This window comes from Propithecus coquereli, unplaced genomic scaffold, assembly GCF_000956105.1.
Source record: "Propithecus coquereli isolate 6110/MARCELLA unplaced genomic scaffold, Pcoq_1.0 Scaffold11, whole genome shotgun sequence".
Lineage (NCBI taxonomy): Eukaryota > Metazoa > Chordata > Mammalia > Primates > Indriidae > Propithecus > Propithecus coquereli.
The window spans coordinates 5,864,613-5,889,745 of NW_012134969.1; positions in this window are offsets into that span (position 1 = coordinate 5,864,613).

A 25,133-nucleotide genomic window follows, 5' to 3' on the forward strand; every position below is an offset into this window, starting at 1 on the left:
TCTGAGCATTTTTATTGTTATAATGATGTAAGCACAAAATACTTATGTAATCATGAATTGTAATAAAAACTATTTTGTGAGGATGGTTGAGGGGAAAGTGTGGGTGTTGAAAGTGGTGTATCTTCCAATTTAGGAATTCAATATACAGTATCTAAATGGGGGGAGACATCCAGAAATTGATATTAATATAAACATATTGTAAAAGTGGAGGTAAAGCACAAAATAAATAATTAAAAGAATTGAAAGTAGTTGTCCCTGGAGAGCAGGAATTGGGCAGGAAACTTCTGGTTTTTTTAATTGTTGTTGTCTGAGACTTTGTAGTAATATTTGAATTTTTAAATTGTACACATTGATACTATAAAGAATACAAAAGTTAAATGTAAAGTATATATGGAATATAGAGAAAAACATACCTCACTATGATGACCGATGTGAAAACTCATAAAATCCCTAACAAATAATCATTCTATCTTTACTTTCCATCTAAGGAAATTGAGGCCCAGAGAGACTGTGAAAGTTGACCCAGTTATGAAGTGGCAGAGCCAGGAATCAAACCCAGTCTTTCTGCTTTCCTATTTCAGGCTTCCTGAGAATACCTACTCACTTCTCATTATCTTTTAGCTTGCATTGGTCATGTTGCTTTAAATAATATCCTCCATACTTAAGAAAAAAGTCTAAATATGCAAAATGCATCCTTCACTAGGCATGCCTGACCTAAACAAAAAGAATCTTATGTTATCTTAGGTCTCTGTTGCACTCTTAGTTTGGTGACACTCTGAGGAACAAAGATGAACATTCAGGTGAGTAGTAGGTACAGCTTTGGAATCTAAGCCTTCCCTAATGGAGAAATTCTTCTTATTAGATCGATTATCCCAAGACACAAGGAACTGATCTAATAGCTTAACAAATGTTCTCAATTTGATTCAGTGCACCTGGGAAATAACATTTCTATTTGCTGCCAAAATGTGATTGCATTAAACCTTAATAATGTACCTGTCATGGGGGTTAGACAGAATATTTTAATTGAATGTCAGCTATACCACTAGAGCACTCTTTAAGATTTACTTTTTCAAAAAGCTAGAAATGAAGATGAACTCTTAGTTCTCTGCTATTAGTTTTACATAGCCACTGATTAATATTGCCTCTCTTCCACAAGCACAAACCATCACTAGACTTCTTGGAAACCAGATATTTTTTGTGTCCTTTGGCACTAGTTCCTGGAAGTGTCATTATGATGTCTGCAATTTGCAGAATTCAATGGCAGCTCCAGTTAAATAAACAAAATCTAATTATGTCAAAATTGGATGATTGGTTTTCATTCTATGTAACACATGAGCACCTGCAGAAATGGTAATGTCAAGATTTTTCTCACAAAACTTTTTAAAGAATTGGTGGGGGAAATTTAGATTGAGTTGCTACATGTACCATCAGTTTGTTATTTTTAATCTAAGTCCTTGGGTTTTAGATTTATGACCCCTAGAATTTTATGCCAAATGATGAAAGAATGTACATCTTCAAAAGAGATTATCTATAACTTTCCTGAAAGCTCTATAAAAGTTCATAACCCGCAAAACATAAAGAACAATTTCTCTACATAAAGAAATGGAGTCCATGTAGAACCCTTGAATTAGGTTCTTCACAGTGGAAACATAGGACTTTTGTAACAAGTAGTAGTAAATGTCTGAGAGATAGAAAGTACAAAATATACCTTTTATTAGTACTATTTAATTCCTTTTCTATTTCTAGAACCATGAATATCAAAGTTCATCTGAGACAAATTTCATCTCCTCTCCCACCCCAGCCTGCAATTTTTTTTACTGGCTTTTGAGGAGTCCTATGGAGATTATCAATAGACAATACTCTTTATCATGGCTTGTTCCATGAAAGGGCCATGTAAGCAAAACAGGCCCCAAATGCTGAAGGAGCCGGGAAACCAAAGGACAAGGCAGTCAAATCCAGTTTGTCGGTAAAGGGTGTTTTATTGGGGTTACTTACAAACAGATGTGTGGTCTTGGGCAGCCGTCAGGTAGATCTCCGCACTGTTACTCCCCAGACCTGTAGTTTATATACTATGGGGGAAGGGGGTATGTGCTCTGTGTAGGACAGTTAAAGGCAACCCTCCAGAACAGGCAAGAATGCTATATGCGCCATAGCCCATAATATATGAGATAACATCAAGGTTGCTTTGATCTAAAGGCAGGATTTACAGTGAGTACATGTCCTTACACCAGGACAGTAAATAAAGTAAAATCAGGAGGCAGTCAAGCAACTGGGGTTAATCGGAAGTCAACATGGTAGATTAGCATCCAAGATGGAGTCACTTTTGTCTCCCCATGGCTTCTAATTGAATTTTCTGCTTCTCTCTACAGATCACACACTGAACATACTTAGTAGAAAAGTGAACATCTCAAACATTTATATTATTTAGCAATGCCAGTAGAGTGACCCTGTTCACCTTTCTCCTGGTTTCTTTCATTGATCAGAAGCAGCTTTTGTGCTGTTGTTGCTAGTGATCTCAAAAGACATTTCCATTAAGCAATTATAGAGCAGATAAAAGGTCAAATCAGTGATAGATGTGTGGCCTGGATTTATGGACCTTTTTTTAAAAAAATTATATTTAAATACTTAGATTTATAGCCAAGAGATCTTATCATTGTTAAATTTAATCTCTAGCAACCTGGACACATCCCATAAAACTTCTGGGAAGGAAATTTAATTGATTATTCTAATTAATTAACATTTTTCTTTAATATTTTAAAGATCAACTGTACTATATTTTACATTAATAAGTAACACAACATATGCTTTCAGAAACTTAATAATCTATTGGGAACAATCTAAAAAGTTTAAAGTTCCTCTTTAATATGTAGGATCAAGCTGGGTTTTCAGGTATAATAATAGCAGATGAGTTACCACAGTGTGGAATCACTTTCTTACTTTTCCACAACAGGAAATTAAATTTTGACTGGGCTTATTTGTTTCTTAGATATCAATTCATGCTAATCAAATTAATGAACACTAAGGTATAAATCACACATGAATATATGTCTTTCTAGAAAGCAGAATACATCAATGTCTGTTATACTCGTATCTTCCACTTTTAATACTCACTTCCTGGAACCTAGATACCTGGGAAGCAAAAGCAATTAACAGTTGATAGCTGACGTAGAATTGTACCAGAGAAAACTGGCTATGGGAAGATTCCTAATGAACGATTTTGGCCCCACCATAGCACAGTTCTCCAGAGATAGAATGTTCTTAACTGCCCGATGACTTGGTCCAGATTTCTTACATTTGTGAACTAGCTCTGTCACTATCTAACATCGAAACCTTGGATAAAATATTTAGTCTTTCTTAGTCTCATTTGCCTTAATTATCAGTAGGGGAAATAGCGGTATCTACCTCATAGATTGTTAGTAAGTTTGAAATAAGAGAATGGGTATAAAGTATTTAGCCTCCTGTTGGTACGTAGTTAATATTAAAAAATTGTATCCATAGACCACTCTCTTTTCCCTTCTCTTTCCTTTACTCTTTTTATCTTTCCTTCTTCCCTTATTCTTAATCAACTACATCTATTTTTTTCCTTAAAAAACAAGACAGAAACACATGTCTTGAGATACGTGTTTTATGTGTATGGTTTGAAAGTTTTACATAAGTGACATTGTGTTCTAGATCTCATTCTGTTTCATACATTTTTCATGCTACTATATGAGAATTCATTACCTCCAACTGTCACATAGTATTCTGCCATGTGTGTAAGCCATAATTTATGCATCTCTTCACTTGGCGATGGACACGGGTGGCTTCCAACTTGTTACTACTCCCCAAACAACGCTGTGTTGAAAAAAATGTGCGTAGTTCGTTGAGGATCGGTACGAGCTTTTCTCTGGAGTATATTTCCAGGGGCAAAATTGCTAAGTCATAACGCATACATTTATATGTGGTGTACCCAGAAGGACTGGACATACTTTTACATACTTTTCCAGTAGAGTGGGGAAGGGAGTAGGATGGATAATAGAAGATAAATGTAAAAGTGTTAAAACAAACCAAGGATCTTCCTTAGATTGATGCTACTAGTGTGTCTTTGACTAATATTTATGATCATTTCAAGGCTGTTCACCTGAGGTCCTTAAAGATGATATAAAAAGAATATGGCTTAATGCATTATCAATATAAAGGACACACCCACTACAATGGCTTAGCATCACTATCTGTGCTCCATGGCCAGTATGCCAGCCTCCTGCTAGTCTACCAACATGTTGCAGAACATCATTAGGTGATGTTTGTGAAGCTCTTAAAAGTCCTGAAACTCAGGCTCATGTGAACAATGCAAAACTATTACTCTGCATTGATAGCCTGGGAAACTTCGTACATCTCACTGTTAATCAGCCCTGATTGCTGTGACTTAAATAGTCTCTTCAGTCCTGACTACTGCTGATTCCAGATTAGCCTGTAAAGATTTCTTGTAAAGGGACTATTTTGACACTTTTGACCATTTCATCCAAAGAACAGAAGGTCTCACACTCAGGAAGTGTACTATCTGTTAATACACTATTTGGTCACACATATATTAGCAAGAGGTATGAAATCAGGAGTTTTGAAGAAAGCAGTGCAAAAAGAAATGTCAAACCATGATTCAGTGTCGGTTTAAATTTACTCTCACAAATGGGTATGACTTTTCTTTTTTAAAGAAAAGAATGAAGTATCATTCAAGTAACTGTTTGCCAATGCCAAAAGATTGAAAATAACTAAATGTTTCATTTTCGGTAACACTTTTTTGTTTTTCATAGGCCCAATGCTAAATGACAAATATGGCAGCTTTTCAAAGCTGGACAAGGTGACTATTTCTTCAGTAACTGAGGAGAGATAGTCCTGGAAAAGTTGTAGTAATTTTCTTCACAACTAATAATAAGAGAAATAATGTGAAAAAGAGGAATCTTTCCTGAGACATGTCCTTTAATTCAGAGCAGGATTATTTTAATTTTTAATAGTTTAGGATATAATAGATAAGTTAATTAGTTCATTTTGCTCAAGCCATTATAATATCAATCTGTTGTTATTTTTGGTAATACATTTCACTATAATTGTTTTACTATTTAGAAGCCAGAAATACACAATGAGTGGGCACGTTTGGAAGTAACGAACACCACTACATTTTTAAAACTTTTCTATTTTATTGAGTTGGGTTTTATTTAAATTTTTTATTTCTCTTCTTTTATCTTTGTCATTAGTGTGCCTAATATGTTTTCATTCCTCAAATCTGATCTGTATATAATATGTTCTGTTCACAATATTTAAACATACACATTTTATCTCAAACTTTATATCAAACAAATTATCTTGATGTATTCTAGATTGCAGAAATTTCAAAAACGTAGGTTACAAAGAATTAATTTAATGTATAATACCATTCCTATCTGGTTATCTTTATCTAAGAAAAATAGTCCTTCATTGGTAAACCCTCTAAGAGAGTTAACTATAAACATATCAAAGCTGATGGAGGAGATTTAGGACAAAAATTTGTGATTAGACTCAATCTTTTAATTCAGTGGTTGGGAGTTAACCGTGAAACCCCCATCCTCAGAGCTTTGCCCCTTTAACTCTAATTATTTGTGTACTCATTGATTTAGGTAGCTGGAAGATTCAGCTCCTGAAATAGGATCTTCCTGGAGCGCACTTCTTTTAAAGATGTGTTTGCCATAGCATGTAGCTGCAACCTTTTCAGCTAGAGGTGATGGTTTAAAACTGGTATAAAACTCACATTCACTTCTGTTCTATATGTGTTCACATACCCAATACTGCGTATCTACAGTATAGGCTCATTTTCCATATCTAATCTAGCCTGGACCTTTTGGTGAGGCAAGAAAAGCAACTTGTAAGATAATCTTTGTCATAACCCTTAAGTAGCATCTTCTGGGCTGGAAGGTTTGCTGGAAGTCCTGTGGCTTGGCTCACCCCTCAACAGGAGATCTGAACTGTGCTCGCCTCTCTGTTCCTCTGTCTCATCAGGAAATACACCCAGAACATTCTCTAGATTGTCTTAATTCACCTGCCTTCTGCCTTGTGTCACTCAACTCAAAACAGAAGAGATCGCACTGTTCCTTTTAGAGATGCCTTAATTCCATAGTTAAAAGATTTAAATTTGACACAAAAATTCACTTTTTCTAGCTCTAACTGTTCTTGTCAATATTAAGGTAAGGAACAGGTTTTTGTTTTATTGTTGTTTGTTAAGAAGTATGATCCTACCATTCCACAGCATCATCTTTATAAACAAAGCATTAACAATCACCCACTTGCTGGCCACTGCTCTGTGTTGGGTCGTCTGAAGTCAATTACCACCATCCTTGGAGGATGGTGTAAAACACCGGTGTAATCATGAACTAATTCGATGACATGCCCATAGTTCCACTCATTTCAGAAAGTGGTTTTCTGAACAGGGAAGCATTTCACATATTCCTAACAGTGCTAGATTAACTAAGAAAATTTAAGGGTTAGACCTCTTTGCTGCTCATCTCTAGTTCTCAGCTGTCTTCATGAGGCACAAGACCCCCAGAGTTGTCTTGATCATGAGGGCTTAAGAGCATTCAGAAAAGCCTGAATTAACTATAGTTAGGTCACACAGGTTGGGAAGCTGGCGCATATTCTCTGGCATGTGTGGTTTTGCCTCGGCAGAATTGATATCCTTAATCACAGATAGCAGATGGATCTGTGAGTAAGGGAGTGTGACCTTCCAGGGTCCCTTTTCCAAATAGTGCTATCATAATTCAAAAGCCATCACGTGTCCATCTGCTCCAGGTCAGCCTGCAATGCCAGCCAGGGCCCTGGGCTGTCAGATACTGGCTAGGGTTGGATACCTAATCTCCCTACTCCCAAACACAGATAATGAGAGAGAGAGAGAGAGAGAGAAAGAGAGAGAGAGAGAGAGAGAGAGAGAGTCGTGGCTTCGTAGAGCTTTGAGTGCTTAAGCGCTGATGGAAACTACCATGTGCTGCACTGTAGTCACTCTGGAACATAAGATACCTGAGACAGCAGCTGATGCAGCTAAGGAACAGTCAGGCCAGATTTGTAGAGACTTTTTTAGCAGATTGCAGAACCCTAGAATCCTTATCAGCGCCAGCCTAACGCATGACTCAGGCAAGGGGAACAGATAATAAAAAGGACCTCACTTTTCAGAGTAAGAATTCTCTGCCTTCAGAGAACACTGGATGCCTCTAGTGCCCACATCCCTGTGGCGAAATGCTTTTCCCATCGGTAGAACACTGCACGGCTCAGGTTCCCTGAAGCCTGTTATGCTTTCTCCACCCAATAACCCACATTTATGATTTCTTGTATTAATAGAAGAGCCGCATAGACGGAGATGGAGTGCAACACCTGAAATAATAAGATTTTACAGGAAATAATGTAAATGAAGCCTTTTGCCCTTAATGACCTATAATAAACTGCTCTTGTTACCAAGCTCTGCGGCAACCCAGTGCAGGTTGCCATGGAGACTCCCAGCTGCTCCTCTGCACAGTTGCTTAATGATCAGCGTGATGTCAGGCTTTTGCGCGAACCACAGCTCAGATAAATCTTTACAGCCACCATGACAGTCCACTCGGGACTTCAGTTATGTCTGGGTGAGGGTTCCTGTGTCCAGGTATAATTAAAAGACACTCAGACCTGTGACTGGAAATGCTTTCAGCAGAGAATTAGGTCACCTTTTTAATTTCTCCATTCATTTTCGTTTCTCCACATGACTACCCAGTCAGAAGTAAGCCAGACACAGGCAGCCACAGCACGTCACTGGAGGGTACTTCCCGTGCCATGACCTGGCTCCCATTTTGTGTGGGCGAGACATGGAGCTGGTCTACCCTGGTCGACACCACAAAAGGTCACCTTTTTGTCTCCTATTCCCATGTTCTCTGCGTCCACCTTCCACTGTGACTGGGCCTAAAGTTCCCACTATTATTCGTGACTTGATTTAGACAACAAAGGTAGGAACTTTTCCCCAGAATATAACTTTCAACATGTATTTGTTATCTGGAAGGAAAAGACAAGACCTAGGGAATCTGTCCCTGTCCTTCCCTCCTTTTATTCTTTTCTCCTTTCTTCCCTTTCATTCTCTCTTAAAAGGGTTTATTAGGTGCCTGTTATCGGCAGGGAATTACCAGAAGCACAGGGATGAATAAGGCTTGATCCCTGTCCTCAAGGAGCCGAGAGGTTATCAGAGGGACAGGCTCACAAGCAAACGCGAAGCTAAGGAGACAGAAGGAAGTACGGGGCCCACGTAGATAAATCCCACCTGAGGGAGAGCAGGAAAGGCTTTCCCAGGGAGGAGATGCTTGGGTGAACTCTTGAGAGGAAGTTAGTGGGATTTTGCATTAGTGAGAGGAAGGGAAAAGGAGCACTGTGAGTATAGACTGAAGACACAAAGTGGCCTTGTGCGTTTGGGAAATTGCAAGCAATCCAGGGTGGCCGGAGCTTTGGCAGGGGAGCAGCCTAGGGAGAAATATTAATACGACCGAGAGACAGGCGGGGACCAGAACGAGTTTTGACTGTATTTTGAAGGCCAATAGGAGCTACTTAAGGGTTTTCAGGAAGGGAGGCAGAGGATTATAACTTCCCTTGAGCGAGATCATTCTTTCTGCAAAAAGCAGCACGAACTGAGGAAGTAGGAGACATGGGGCAGTTAAGAAGTTATCGGAAGAGCATGCTTATAGAGGACAGCTACTGTTTTTTGTCTAGCATCTGTCCTTTGGAAGAGAATCATCCTTCTCTCATTGCCTGTCCCAACCGCACAGGGGTGGACATAAGACCCAAACCCAGGCCATTATAGTACCCATCCCTGGTTCACTGTGGTGAGTCCAGGTGAGCACATCATCCAAGCAGCACTAATCAGACTTTTCTAGTGAAATTTCGTATGTGGACTCCTGGACATAGGATTCTTTTTTTCCTTGAAGATAAAAATATATAGCTTTGTGGCTTTCAGAGGCCATCTTTCCTGCTACCTGGAGAGGACCCTTTGATCATTAAGCCAATACTCAGATGAAAATGAACTGAAAGATGGGGAAACAGAACTTTATTGATATTGTTCGAGCACCTAACAATCTAGAACCTAGATCCAGCTGTGTCTGAAACCAGTACACCAACGGTTACACACAGCAATAAATTTCTTTTTGCTTGAGCTAGCTTAGTTTTTTGACACTTGTGACTGAATGATTCCTGACTAGGAAACCAGGTAAAAATGATGAGAGCCTGACCTGAGGCTGTAGGGGATGGAGAGGATGGTTTTAGCAAAGTTAGTGAAACTACTCAGGAATAGGAGAGAATGATGCAACTCAGTGGGAGGGGAAATCAGCCGCAATGATGCCCAGATCCCTGGTTTAAGTGGATAATAATGGCACCTTATAAGATGTTGAATATAAGAAGAGGAACAATTATTTTCAGAAAAGAGTTACATTTTTTGACATTTTTTTTTAGATATTTGAGGGATATCCAGTTGGAATTTTCAAGTAAGCAATTGAGATTTCCTGTAATCCACTCCCTAAAATATGTGCAAGTTACAGAACCACATGATGGTAAGTCTTCAAGTCCTGCTACTCATCTGATATTTTAATTCCTTCTATTGGACATTTATTAAGTGCCCACTAGTGCCATGTACTGTGCTAGGAGGGAAGACAAAATACGTATTCACAGTCTGCGTTCTCCTGAAGTTCACAGTCTAGTTGGATAGACAGACATTGTATCTCCATGGGCTGAGTGAGACAAGCTAACAGAGGCACCCACAAAGTACGGGGATGACATAGACTGGATCTATCAGCCATGGACCAACTCTGACCAAGGGGCTGTGCAGTTTCCGCGTTGGTCCGTTGGTTGGTCAATATATCTTCTTCTAGAATAGCTTGCATTCCTTTGGGATGACTAGATTTATAGGCAGTCTCATCCTATGGTGAGTGAATTGCATCTCTTACTGGCCGTGGTTCTATTCATTAGGTCCCAACAGGATAGACTTAGTCTCTCTCCTAGGCAAAATCAATCCCTTCTTTTATGTTAATAAGACATTCGTGTGTCCCTTTCATCTTCCCCTTTTCAGTTTAAACATCACATCTCTAGTTCTTTCCAATGTGCTTCACGTGATGTGGCTTTTAGTGGTTTTTAAAGTAGCTTTTATCAGTATGTAAGGTTACCTTATCAACTATTTGTTTATCTTTTTTTTCCTGATTGAACAGTCATCTCCATGTGAATGGAGAACTTGTCTGCTGTGTCCATCATTTATCTGCAGCAGAGAAATCAGTGACTGAAACAATGCAGGCACTCAGTAAACATTCGCTGGTGCGTACTTTCCAGTGTCTAGCCCAGCATTGTCTCAGCAGATCTCTTATGACTGGCACTTGTTTGTCAGTGGCCCTACTAATGTGCAGTGTACAGTGGAGAAAACAATGCCACGATATCAGCAGTGGTTACCAATTTGTTTTGCTTCCATATGTCTATATCATGCACTCCACAATTGCGCTGGTCTTTTGAGGAGGTACATCACATTGTCACCCTGTATTGGTCATCTCAAATCACTAAGTCTTTTTCATGAAAATGATGCTATTATTAGATCTATCTTCTTTTCTGTAATAGTGTTACTAGAGTCTTATATTTCTTGCTCCTGAGCTCAGAATATCATGTATGTTCCTGATCTACTTAGCCCACCAAATATCTGCATGGTTTTTGCTTGTGATTCTATTGTTCAATCTCTAGGCTTCTGGAGGTCAGATTTTCTACATTGCCCATTATGCTTCTGTGCCCAGATCCTAGCACATGGCCTGGCATCTAGAGCATACTCAGTTGAATGTTTATTGGACAAATTTCTAAAGGCAGGCCTTCTATATTTTTCAAGTTATTAATTAAAATATAAAAAAGGAGGAATATTTTAGCTTTCTTCCAGAAATATCCTTCCTTTGGTATCCATCCCAAATCCAGTGCGCTTGGATTCAGTTCATTTTTCTCCTTCATCTTTCAGGATGTTTTGCTATCATCTAGATACACTGCATTTGCACTGTAGTACCAATTTCAACAAAAGGAATGGGATTAGACTGACATAACCTAATATTAAGAAACCCACACCAGCTCCAGGTGGTCACCAGTTACTCTTCTGTTGATTCCAAACCCACTCTTTGTGGGAAGAATGTCACATGAGCTTCCTTGTGGACACTCTGGTGGGGAAAAGAATTTGTAGGAATCAATTGTGAAATTGCATTGACCTTTCACATTGCCACAGCAAACAAGGATGTGCGTGTGTTGGTGGGGAGAGGTTGGAGTAAAGAAGCAACTACCACAAAGAAAACAACAACAACAACAACAAAACCCTAGAGGGTGTATTTTTAAAGCCTATTTTGGGACTACATACATTTTCATTTTGTTTAGAAAAGCATCACATATCCAGTGTATATTCAAAATACACACATTGATTATTATAATCAGCAACGTCAAGATGGAGCCCCCCTCTCCTCTCTAAGCCCAAGGTTATTTCTCACAGATTCTCACCCTAGGTATGGGCTTAGAGGATGCTGAGTAGAGGAGACAGGAAGTAGGGGTAAGGGTTCACTGTGTCCCATAGCTGCTTCGAAGGCCCCATTAAGATTGCATTGGTTACATCAGAGCTACTCTTTTTCTGTTTATGCCCTGGGTAATGATTCTGGAACACTATGAAGGAAGGGCTTCCTTAGATTTCAATGTCCCCTTAAAACCAAAGAGCATGTGGCAATGGAACCAGCCAATCGCCACTTCCTACACTACACAGCAGGGTCCTTTGGTTTTGAGTGCCTTCAGCCAGAGTCCATCAGCATAAAGAGCCACATCTCCATGAAATGTGCAGGACATTTAATAACAACCATGGTATTTCCTACATGATTTACGGCTGCCTGTTTTCTGTGGGTTTTGGCAAGAAGATGAGAATTCAGATTTGGCTATGCATGGGGAAATCGAACAGGCTTGGAGAGTCATTTTGTTCATGTTCGTTTGAGGAGGCTGTTGCTTTCCTCAAATCTGTGGGGGTTAGCATGTTTGTTATCATATTTCTGCTCTCCATGCCTTGTTTCATGGGGATATGATTTTTTCTCATAAAAAAATCTTTTGGGCACCCTTAAATGGTTTAAGACAAAGTGTGCCTAAAACTTCATTTTTCTTTATTTGCTTTGTAGGGCATAAGAGAGTCTCCCCATTTCTCTCTCCCTACCCCCTTTCTTTCTCTTTAGAAGTGCTTAGAAAAGCATGAACATCTTGGGGTCAGAATATCATTATAAAGCAAATTACTTCTAAAATGAGGAAAGTGTTAACCTCATCGTTGTAAGGAGTCCTTGCCTTGCTCTGTGTGTTCAACTGATTGCTGGAAAATAACTAAACTGTAGGGGAGTTTTCAATTACGTAATATTTCATTAGTCCTTCTGGGGACAGGGACCGAGTGTGGCTAATTCTTGAGTATGGCGTTTAGTGGTACCATACTCAAGAATGCGTTTTGATGAGTGCTGTTTGATGAATAATAATACCCCCATAAACGTTTCCTGACCAGTGCATTTATGGATTCCATGAAGGAACTCTTGGTGCGTGACTTAATTTCACTGCTTCCCTAACTTCTCCACCAGATGGCAGAATAAGGGCCAGGATATTGACCCTGAAATACTTTTTGATTCTCAGATATTAAATATGCGATGGTATCAAAGGTTGGAAATAAATGCCTACATATATTCTTATGATTTTATTTTCATTATAATTACTACATAGAAATATCTTGAAATAAAGAAAGAGTGTGAAAAACTTAGATGCTGGGTCAGAAGTTAAAAGTTAAGCCAGGCATTACAGACCAGGGCATGTATTAATGCTCTTTCTGGCATCCTTATGACATGGGAATAGGGAGAGGAAAGCACTTAGAGTTTTTCACCCATTCCCCCTTGGTACCTGCAGATGTAAGTAGGGAGACGTACAGATATGCTCTTTTCTCCAATGCTGTGATGGCTCTAGACCTGATAAGAATTATATCCTCTACTCCTACTCAGTGTGATTTTTGAGGATAAACCCTTAAAATTCAGCTCACAGGATAAAGAAAATTAAAAGAGGTATTCAGGAACTTAAATGCCATCAGCCAACAAAAGGAAGAGTCTGAATTCTTATAGCTGGTAAATGTTTAACATCCTGGCATTGTTAAGTGTTGCCCAAGTTTATTCAGTAAGTTCTTAAACAAACAGGGAAAAATGTTTTATTATTCCTGTATAAATGGATTTAAAGGAGAAAGCTAAAAAGGATAGTTTGTTTCAGCCAGGAACCAACTTCATTCATATTCTCACTGGCGTGTCTCATCCATATCTAAAACCCAAAGCATTTCTCATGGATTTACATAGCCTGTCTTTTGAGATAAATGGCTATTAGAATACAGTTAAGAGAGAAAAGGACTGAGTTGAAAGAGATTATTTTGAGACTATTCTTTTTAGGCAATAACCTGCCTGCTAGAAATGAAACATTAATTTTAAGGCATTGGGTCTAAGATTTTTTAAATCCATATTTGAGAAGCATATTTTAAGAAGCACATACACACTTAGGATATTTTATTGCATAGCTCCTCTGTTTTCTGAGGCCCTGGCTTAAACCTTTTCTAGTCACCATGGCAACAAGGACACAAATACAACATCCATACCATGAGCTGGATCTAATGAGGAAGAATTTCCAACCATACACAGTATGCATATTTGACCTAAGTATTGCAGAAAGAATTTAATGCAATTTTAAACACAGTAAATTGTCTGAGTGAGTCATAAAATGGAAATAGTGTATGCAGCTAGGAAACCGTAATCTCATAAATGAACCCAGGGAAAACAGTGTTGGATCCCCCTTCTCTAAAATCTCCATCTTGCCTTCCCTTATCTCTCTTCCTGATGTAAAGAATATCATAGCAAACTTGAAGAAAATCCTCCCAAGCCTTTGTTTTTCTTCTTTCTAAAGTCCAAGCCTAAAATAAATGATTTATTTTTAGACATTGATCTTGCAAAAACACTTCAGTGCTTCCAATTACTGACTATAAATTGCTTTTCTAAAAACCCTTCTAAATGTTCACTCTGCATTCTGAAAGGGAAAAGCAGACTGAAATGTCATTGCTCTTTGCTGTGATTCTTGGCTGCGGTGCTCCTCACACACCGTCTCAAGGAAGCAGAGATGGGCCTGTAGATTCTACAATGGAATAATGGTCAGGTCTATTCCCAGAGTTCCGTCCCGGAAGTTGAGTAGCATCTCAAGAGGAACGAAAAAGGTATCCCACTCTGGTTAAGACAAGGGTGATGCTTGTGCACTGGGGAGTTTTCTTGGGCAGGGGTGAAGAGCCACAAAGAAAAACAGGGAACTGTGAGTGCCAGAGACACAAAGAGAAGCCCCGGCGGGGAGCCTTGCGCAGATGCTTCATAAATGCTTTTTGACTTGACTGAATGATCAAAGTGTGGTGTTAGTGTCAAGCAGCCTTAGCACCGCCGCCTATGAATGCCTTTGGCACCCCTCATCCTGGTCTATCCGGGGGTGTGGGGTCAGACTGTCAGAAGGGATGCCGTGCCCTTGCGCCTGATGTGAGTGGTTCGCTGGGGCCGGACGTGGGAAGGGTCTGAATCGTGGAGTCCTGTACTTGCCAGAGCCACATTCCTCCTTGGAAGCGTGTATGGAGTGCTTGCCCCGCCAGGAGCACAGCTGAGTGCATTTCTGAGACTCTGTGAGAATTGCTGCAACCCAGTCCCTCAGTTTTCTGATGTCTAAAATGAGGATAGCAGTAAATAAACAATAAGTAATAATATTTGTTTCTGTTGATAATCTAATTCATAATATTCCATGATGCTAAAAAAAAAAATTTTAAGCAGCAGACATAAAAACACAAGGTCCTGGCCGGGCGCGGTGGCTCATGCCTGTAATCCTAGCGCTCTGGGAGGCCGAGGCGGGTGGATCGTTTGAGCTCAAGAGTTCGAAACCAGCCTGAGCAAGAGCAAGACCCTGTCTCTACTAAAAATAGAAAGAAATTAGCTGGACAATTAAAATATATATATATAAAAAAAATTAGCCAGGCATGGTGGCACATGCCTGTAGTCCCAGCTTCTCGGGAGTCTGAGGCAAAAGGATTGCTTAAGCCCAGGACTTTGAGGTTGCTGTGAGCTAGGCTGATGCCACGGCACTCTAGCCTGGGCAACAGAGTGAGACTCTGTCTCAAAAAAAAAAAAAAAACAAACACAAGGTCCTTTTCATCAGAATGTTCTGCTAGCATCCTTTCAGGAGGTGGCATAGCTGAGTGGAAAGAATGATGGTTTGAGGGGCCAGAGAAATAAATTGAAATCCCAGCTGGGCACAGATCAGCTGTGACACCACGAGCCTCTCAGGCTCTCTGGAGTTTGATTTTCTCATCTGCAAAATTAAGCTGCTGATCTAGAAGATCTTCCACCTAATAATATTTTATTATCCTCCATAGTATTAAGAAAGGAATTGAGAGCCTGGTTTCCCTGGGAAGGTCAGTCTTACTTCTGACTCTCTCAGGTAACCCTCTAAATATCTTGAAAAAGGAGAGAGACATTTATATTCAAAATTTCCAGTTGGATTTGGGAAATCAGAGTAACAGTTGATACATTTTACATGCCCAGAAACAGGGCCCTAGGTTGGGAAGGAGAGGAAGGCATTGCCATGTAGCAAACACCTGCCTCATCTCTACCCCATGCCCTGCCCTGGCCACACATCCCTGTCCAGGTGAACCACCTGGGATGGCCAGCAACTGAGTAACCATGTGCAAAAAGGGTGTGGAAAATGGAGGGTAGTGGGAAGGAGAAAGAGAGAAAAGATTTTTCTGGACCCATGGTAAATATAATTTCCTTGGTGTCAAGTGGAGAAAAATGGGCATTACTTTTGATTACTCAAGTCCAACTTTCAAGACTTTTAACAATTTTAGGACTTTTTTCAATGGGAAAAAAGTACGCATTCTTGTATATGTATGTGTATGTGTATATATATACACACACACATGCACATGTGCGTGTGCACACAAACACACAAGCACACACAACATATATACATATGTGTGCACAACATATATGTACACAAATACATGCGTATGTACACACTCATATATGTGTGTGTGTATTTATATATATCTCCTAACTAAGAATCCTAGGAAAAGATCTCTTCTTCTCACCCAGTGGTCTCTGCTCGGTTTCTGTGTCTTACTCTTAGTCACTCCCCATACGCATAAACCCAATTAAATTCAAACTGAGACTTGAAAAGTGCAGAAATCCCTTCTAGATATTCTGGTGTGAACATTTCCTCTATCCTGGCCCCTGCCCTTGTGCCCCCAGCATCACAAAAAGCAGGGACAGAACTTGAAAATTCTAGCTAGTTTGGAAAACTATAAATGGCCACACTTTTTACATTTGCTACTGTTTCCATGACAAATTTTTCTTTTCAGAAGAAAAGAACATTTCTAAAAGAACAAAATTAAATCACTTTGAAGACTCAAAAAAGGATTGTGGCTCTGGGAAAGTATTAACATGAAATAACACTATCTGTATCTAAAATCATTTATGACATTTATAAAATTCCCCAAGCACTTCAAATTTGCTAAGTTTAAAGTTCAGTGTTCTCCCTGTGTGTTTCTTTCTATTGGCACACAATACAAAAGTCCAAACATCTTTAGAACTCTTTGGTGATGCAACAAAATTGGATTTTGTTGATGGGGATCATTGCTGAGTGAGGTATTTTACGCTAAAGAAGTAATTGCTATTTTGGCACAGAGCAGAGCAGCCGTATCTATACACATGCACATATAGAATCAGTAATATATATATGTATATGCATTTAGATAGATAGATAGACTAATCTCCATTCTGGCAAAAGGTCTCTTTGCCTTCCCCGTATTATTCTTCAGTTACTCATACAAGGATTTTACTACCATCCATCTATTTTCCAATTCTTTCTATATTTTATCATCAGTTTTGGTTTTACTCCTAGAAACTGTTGTGAAATGATATGTGATAGATGCTAATTTATGTCCCAAAGGGGATATTGCTCTTCAGCCTAGACAGACAGGATTGAATATTTTTAGGAGAACTAGCTGAGAATACATAGGCAGCCACCATCACCACCCACCTACACACAAACACACCCCACATTAATAGCAACAAGAAAAATAACTCCCTCTCCTCAGTGCTTGTCTTATATTCCTCTTCCTGACCTTCCACCAAAACAATAAGAAATAACATTCTTATGGATTAAGATTCCCACTGTGGCCATACCTTTGTATAAGACAGCCCATAATCAATTATCTCCACCTATAAATGAATTCATCACAGTTTCTGGGCCCTGACAGAAAGAGACAGATAACTTGTTATGAACCGCTAAGTATCTGAAAGGAAATGGGAGTTAGGTTAGTAAAAAAATTATTTAAGTGGGGAGAGTGATGAAGGAAGGAAAGATAGAAAGTTAAAGAAGAACTTCACAATATCATATGGTGTCTAACAGAACTGGATCCCAATCTTGGCTCAACATTTCATGTTTGTTTTGTGTTCTTGAACTGGTTACCTAATCTCTAAGATTCTTAGGTTATTTATCTGTAAAAAAGAATAAAAATACATGTATAACTGGTTTGTTTTGAGGATTGTGTTAAATTACATAATGAATATAAAGCATATAATACAATTCTTTTTGAAATAATTGTTATTTTTATTAATTTATAATTTCCAAGGATAACCACTATGTCCATATAACCATGGAAAAACTTTGAAACATGTCTTGTTTGAAGGATGACAACTAAATGAATTCCTTATTCTAAAAAAACTAATTAAATATCTGAAGAGAAACTATCAAAACAATGCTTAACATAAATAACCAGCAATGGAGAAACAAAAAGTAAATTTGTGCAGGTTTGTGCTACAACGGACATACCTTAGAGAATTACGTTACGCAAACAGTTACTGTAAGAGATATGGAGTTATTGCATCAATATCAGACAAAATAGATTTTAAGACAAAAATTATTCTTAGAGATAAAGAGGGACATTTAAGAATAATAAAGGGATCAACATATGGCAGGAAGATATAAGAATTATAAATGTATGTGTACCTCACAACAAAGCCCCAAAATACATAAAACAAAAAAATTACAGAATTGGTAGTAGAAACAGTTGGAGTTATAGTTGGCATTATAGTTTGGAATGATAGTTGGAGATTTATATACTACTCTTTCAGTAACTGGTAGAACAACTAGAAAGATTTGAACAACAGTATCAAACTTGATCTATTTGACATATACAGACTGCACATTCTTTTCAAATACACATGGAAAATTTTTCAGTATATATTTTATGCTAAGCCATAAAATAAGTAATAATAAATTTAAAAATTATAAGATCATTCACTATGATCCACTAGGATTCAGCCCAGGGACGCAAGGGTGGTTTAACGTATGCAAATCAATAAATGTGATTACGTCACATTAACAGAAGGAAGGAAAGAAACCATGTAATCATTTTGGTAGGCACAGAAAAAACATTTGACAAAATTCAGCATCGCTTCATGATAAAAACTCTCAACAATTTAGGTATAGAAGGTACGTACTTCAATACAATAAAGGCCATGTAAGACAAACCCACAGCTAACATTATACTAAATGGGGAAAAGTTGAAAGTTTTTCCTCTAACATCTGGACCCAAACAAAATGCCCACTTTCACCACTTCTATTTAACACAGCACTGAAAATCCTACATAGTGCAAATAGGCAAGAGAAAGAAATAAAAGGCATCCACATTGGAAAGGAGGAAGTCCAATTGTCCCTGTTTGCAGATAACATAGTCTTATATGTAAAAAATCCTGAAGATTCCACCAAAAACCTATTAGACTAATAAACAAATTCAGTAAAGTTGCAGAATAGAAATCAACATACAAATGTCACTACAATTTTTATATGCTAACAGTGAACTATCTGAAAAAAAAAATCTAGAAAACAATCCCATTTACAGTAGTACCCCAAAAAGATACTTAGGAATACATTTAACCAAAGAGGTAAAAGATCTCTACTCTGCACTGAAAACTGTAAAACATTGATGAAAGAAATTGAAAAGGACATCAAAAAATGGAAATATATTCCATGTTCATAGATTGGAAGAATTAATATTGTTAAAATGTCCATACTACACAAAGCAATCTAGAGATTCAATGCAATCCCTATCAAAATACCAATGACATTCTTCACAGAAATCGAAAAAAAATCCTAAAATTGGTATGGAACCACAAAAGACCAAAATAGCCAAAGCAAACTTGAGCAACACATAAAACAACAACAACAAATGCTGGAGCCATCGCTACCTGACTCCAAAACCAAAACATAAAAACAGACACACAGACCAATGGAACAGGATAGAGGGCCCAGAAATAAATTCACATTATCTACAGCGAACTGATTTTCAACAAAGGTGCTAAGAACACACATTAGGGAAAAGATGGTCTCTTTAATCAATGGTGCTGGGCAAATTGGATAGCCATATGCAGAAGAATGAAACTGGACCCCTATCTTTCACTGTATATAAAAATCAAGTTAAAATGAATATGGATAAAAGACTTAAATTGTAGGCCTGAAAATGAAACTGAAACTACTAGAAGAAAGCATAGGGAAAATGCTTTATGACATTGGACTGGGCAAGGATTTTTTGGGTAAGTCCTTAAAAGCACAGGCAACAAAAGGAATAACAGACAACTGGGATTACATCAAACTAAAAAGCTTATTATGCACAAGAAAGGAAACAATACAGTGAAGAGGCAACGTAGAGAATGGAAGAAAAGATTTTCAAACTATCCATTTGACAAGAGACTAATATCCGTAATATATAAGAAACTCAACTCAATAACAACAACAAAAATAAACCCAAATAATCTGACTTAAAAATGGACAAAAGACCTTAATAGACATTTTCAAAAGAAGACATGCAAGTGGCCAACAGGTATATGAAAAAATGCTCAACAAACTATCAGAGAAATGCAAATCAAAACAAAAATAAGCTATCTCACTCTAGTTAGAATGTCTATTATTAAAAAGATAAGAGATAACAAATGTTGGCAAAGATGTGGAAAAAAGGGAACCCTTATATGCTGTTGGTGGGAATGTAAATTAGTACAGCTATTATGGAAAACAGTATAGAGATTCCTCAAAAAATTAAAAATAGAACTACTATGTCATCCAGGAATCCAACCACTGGATATATAGGCAAAGGAAATGAAATCAGTATGTCAGAGAGATATCTGCACTCCCATGTGCAGCATTACTCACAATAGCCAAGATATGGAGTCAACCTAAGTGTGGCGATGGATAAATGGATAAAGAAAATTTGGGATGCATACACAATGAAATATTATTTAGCCATAAAAAGAATGCAGTCCTGTCATTGTGGTAATATAAGTGAACCTGGAGGACACAAGCCAGACATATAAATACAAATATGGCATCGTCTCACTTTAGATTTGTGGAATCTAAAAATGTTGGTCTCATAGAAGTAGTGAATAGAACATTGATTACTAGAGACCGGGCTAGGGTTGGGAACAAGGATTGGTTGAAAACAGTTCAAAGAAATTTTTTCAGTTGATAGAAATGTGCTAAAACTGGATTGTTTATGCAGCTTTTTCATTATTGCCAAACACTGAATGCAACCAGGATGTCCTTCAGTAGGTGAATGGATAAATAAACTGTGGTACAGCCACACAATGGATTATTATTCAGACAATATGAAATGTGCTATTAAGGCGCAGAATGACGTGGATGCATCTTCAATGCACACTGCTGTGTAAAAGAAGCCAGTCTGAAAGAGCTGTATACCGTATGATTCCAATTAGGTAACATTCTAGAAAAGGCAAAATTATAGAGACAGCAAAATGATCAGTGGTTGCTAAGAGTTTGGGGCTGGGCAGGGGGGAATATTGAATATATGAAGCCCTGGGGATTTTTAGGGTGGGGAAACTATTCTATATGACACTATAATTGCGGATACGTAGCACATTTGTCAAATCCCACTGAACTCATTTGAATAGCACAAAGAGTGAAATTTAGTTGATGTAGATTGTTTAAAAACATCATTTAGAAGGTCAGAGGATACCAGGGAGGAATGTAGAGTACGACAAGAGAATCTAACCATGTCACAGATGTATGAAACAACCTCACCAAGGGAGGTGGGGAGGACAAGTTTAGGATGTGAGTGAAGTCTGTTAAGACCAAAGGCTAAAGAAACTCTACATCAGCATTGCACTCTGACAGGTGAAGCTGTTTTCCATGAGAGTAAGAGTTAACAATTCTGAAATCAGAGTACACATATACTGGAATTGAACAATGAATTAAATGGATGGCGGATAGTGACAGCCAGGTTTCTCAATGTTGGAGCAGAAGTTTAGACAAGCAAGGGGAAAAGGCTAAACTCATTCATGTGATAATGGATCAGGGTTAGAAACAGCAACATGAGCTCATATTTAGCTAAATGTAGAATAGATGGCTATATGTCAAAATATTGATAGATATGTGTACATACATGGGTTCATGTACACACACAGATTTTCTTACTCTGACAGCTGAGATAGCCCAGAAGCACTGACATCCCAGTAGCAACAAGCAAACCTAGTACCCTGACCTTGGTTTCTAATATCATTCTCCATTAGAAGGAACCAGGACTCCCTGGAGAAATGGCTGATTATAGAGCTGGAGCAGGAACTATTTAGGATCAGCCTGGAGTATCTTATAGTGCAAGAAAGCAAGGAAATGTACACAGAACAAAACAAACAAAACCCCACAATGGGAAGGTATTATGAAGGAATACAAGAGCCAACTCAATAAGCTCCCAGCGGCCAAAGCTGGAACAATGTGAACAAAAATTAAATAAAGTACTATTGGATGATAATAGTGTAAAATAAATGTTTATAAAGTCATAACAATATAAATAATTAAAGCAATAAATGGGGTGAAAGGGACACATTTCTCATGCAGAACAATTCCAAATAATTTATGTAGACACTTTACCTTCAAAGAGGTGGGCCTAACCCCCTGGAAGTGTGGCAGTGTGGTCTGCGCCCAGTGACTGCCTTCAGGAGAGTACAGCGTGGAAAGGAGGAATAAAAGGATAACTTCACATTGGAGAAAACTGCTGAACACTACCTAGGCCAGGTGTCGAAGTTAACAACAGGGGTAAGTCCTGTTGATAGCACGTATCCTTGATAGGAAGTGATGAAAACGGCGCGTTATCTCTGTGGTCTTCCTCTCCAAAACCCATAACTCCAGACTAATCATGAGGAAAACATTAGACACGTTCCAATTAAAGGACATTGCACCAAATTCCTCAAAACTGTCAAGGTCATCAAAAACAAGGAAAGCCTGAGAAAATGTCTCAATGAAGAGGAACCTAAGGAGACATGACAGCTATTAATAAATGTAACATAGTATCCTGAATGGAATCTTGGAACAGAAAAAGGACAGTAGGTGAAAACTAAGGAAATCTGAATAAAGGGTGAACTTTAGTTAATAATAATGTATTAATATTAGTTCATTAATTGTATCAAATGTGCCATGTAATTAATTGTATTAATTAATTGTATCAAATGCAAGGTGTTAAGAACGGGGAAACAGGTTTTGGGGCATGTTAGAACTGTCTTTGCAAGTTTTCTGTAAATCTAAAACTGTTCTAAAAAATAAGATTTCTTTTTAAAAGAACAAAATTACCTCTCTTTTCTGTAATAATATAAGACAGATCAGAGAAGGCCCACATAACAAAGTCTAGGATGAATTGAAGTGGCATCATAAAGGTAAGTCCCCAAAAAATGTGTACTGTCTAGCTTTGTGGAGCTCAAAAATGCACTGGCTTAGTGCTAAAGTGGCAGCCAGGGAAGGTTTAGAATACGTGCTATCATTAATACATATTTGGCAGCAGGAATTTCCATTATTAGTAGCTGAAAAAACATGACATGGAACACTTGAACAGAACTGTACAGGAAAATACAAACTCTCCCAGCTTTGCTTTCTTTACGCAGCTGACATCTCCTAAGGAACGAATAGCTGACTTTTTCTTTTCAGAGCCTGCAAGATTTATTTCTTTTAGGAAAGTCTAGCTTTAATTATTATAGAATGCTTTCTTACGCTCAAAGACCCTGAACTCATCTGTGCCTGAAAGGACTGTATGGACTGGGCTTTGTTATTATTTACAGGAAGAAACTGGTTCAGAGAGGATAAGCAATTTGCTCTGACTATGCATCTGATTAAGTAGTGGAATTGGAATTTGAACCTAGGTCTTCCAAATAAAAACTTAATGCCCTTTCTACACCCAACAATGATTTGGGAAAGCTTTTGTCCTGTTGTTTGGCACACATTAGCAGACACCAGACATCTAGAACAAGAGTGTCACCTTTGATGAGTGAGGTCACCAAGGTGGGCTTTGGCCTTCCCAATAGGCACAGGTACAAACAAACCAGGAAATTCTTCTGGGCAAATTCTTCAGTCTCAGTTTTAATCATTTATTTTCTTTTAGTTGGTTACCCAAATGCTTTCACCATCTCTGCCTCTTGCATGAGTCTGAACAGACTTTTTAAGTCCCTGGAGCGCTCGCTCTCGACCTCACCCAAATCTTCCACGCTGCAGTTCCTCTTCCGTCTCCTCCCCCACCTGCCCGACACTGAGCCCCTGGTCCCTGCTCCTGTTTTGCCTTGGTCTTGACCACATGACAAAGAGTGTTAGATATTAGAGAAGACCCAAATGCTATCCGGAATAAAATATCTGCACTATTTTCAAAGGTTTGCTGGGAAACTGAAGTACTTGAGAATTCACAGAGTTATTATGAATATCTAATTCTACCTCATCTCTCTTCTGAGAGAGATAAGTCTTAATATGTGTCACTTCTATTGAAGGAGATGAGGAATGGGGTCATTATTTTCAATATCACAGAAATATTTCAGTGACCTCTAAAAATGCCTCCTATTAAAATGGTATAGAAACCAATTCTTGAGCAGAACTCAGGCTTAAATAGAAGCAAAGAATAATACTGCACATTAGAAGCATCTCTTCAGAATGGGAGCTTAGGTTTTAACAATCCAACCAGCTTAGAAACAATGGCACACCTTGAGATGTATTTAGATCTTTGTTGGTGGGTTTTTCAAAGAAACTTAGGGCCACCCTTGTTGGGGATGTTGTCAAAGAGATTCATATTTCACATGGTGGGGTGGAAGGCCTGGGGAAATGGTGCTGATGACTTTTAAAAAATCAGTTGTTTAAACCTATATATAAAATGAGATTTCATATTGAGTTACTCCAGGCAATTAAAACTCATCTCAATGTGTATTACCAGAGTGCTATTTTCCTCGTGCAGTGATTTGCTCCTTCTCATTGCCCTCTGCTGATAATTCTGAATTTGAATCTACATATATGCTTCCAGAGGGATTGAGACCTTTACACTTCTAAAGTTGCAGAGCCAGTGGCTTTGTCTCCATGTGACTGTTCCCAAGGGGTAGCCAGATAGCTGGGGAAGAGCAATGGGGATGGAGCATGCTGGGGACGGGGAGGGGAGACCAAGACCTAGGATTAGAAGGTGAGAGAAAGGTCGGCCACAGGTGCTGAGAAGAAGCATAGTCTAGCAGACAGAATGCTGCATCAAAGTGTATGGAAATGGGCCCCAGATATGGGGAAGGAGGGATTTGAGGTGGAGAGAATGTTTTGGGGGCACAGAGCTCGAGGCAACACAGTAGGCTAATTATGAGAGACAAGCAGAGGAAGGCAGTGAAGACTGAGGGATGAAGTGACACTCAGAAGTCCACACAGGCAGAAAACAAAAATTTGTAAGCAAGTATCAAGGTTTTACCTCCTGTGTTGAATTTCAAAAATAAGACTCTAGTCCCTGACTTGTCTCTGTGGCCAGAGAACAAAGAAATGGGCAGACAAGACTGAGTTCAAGAGACAATGACAATGGCCAGAAAGTAGAACACGGGTTACCAGGGACTGGGGCGGGGTGGGAATGGAGAGGTACTGCTTAATGGGTTCAGAGTTCAAGTACAGGTTGATGAACGGGTTCTAGAGATGAAGAGGAGTGATGGTGGCCCAACAACGTGAATGCACTTAGTGCCACTGTACTATACATTTAAAAATAGTCAAAT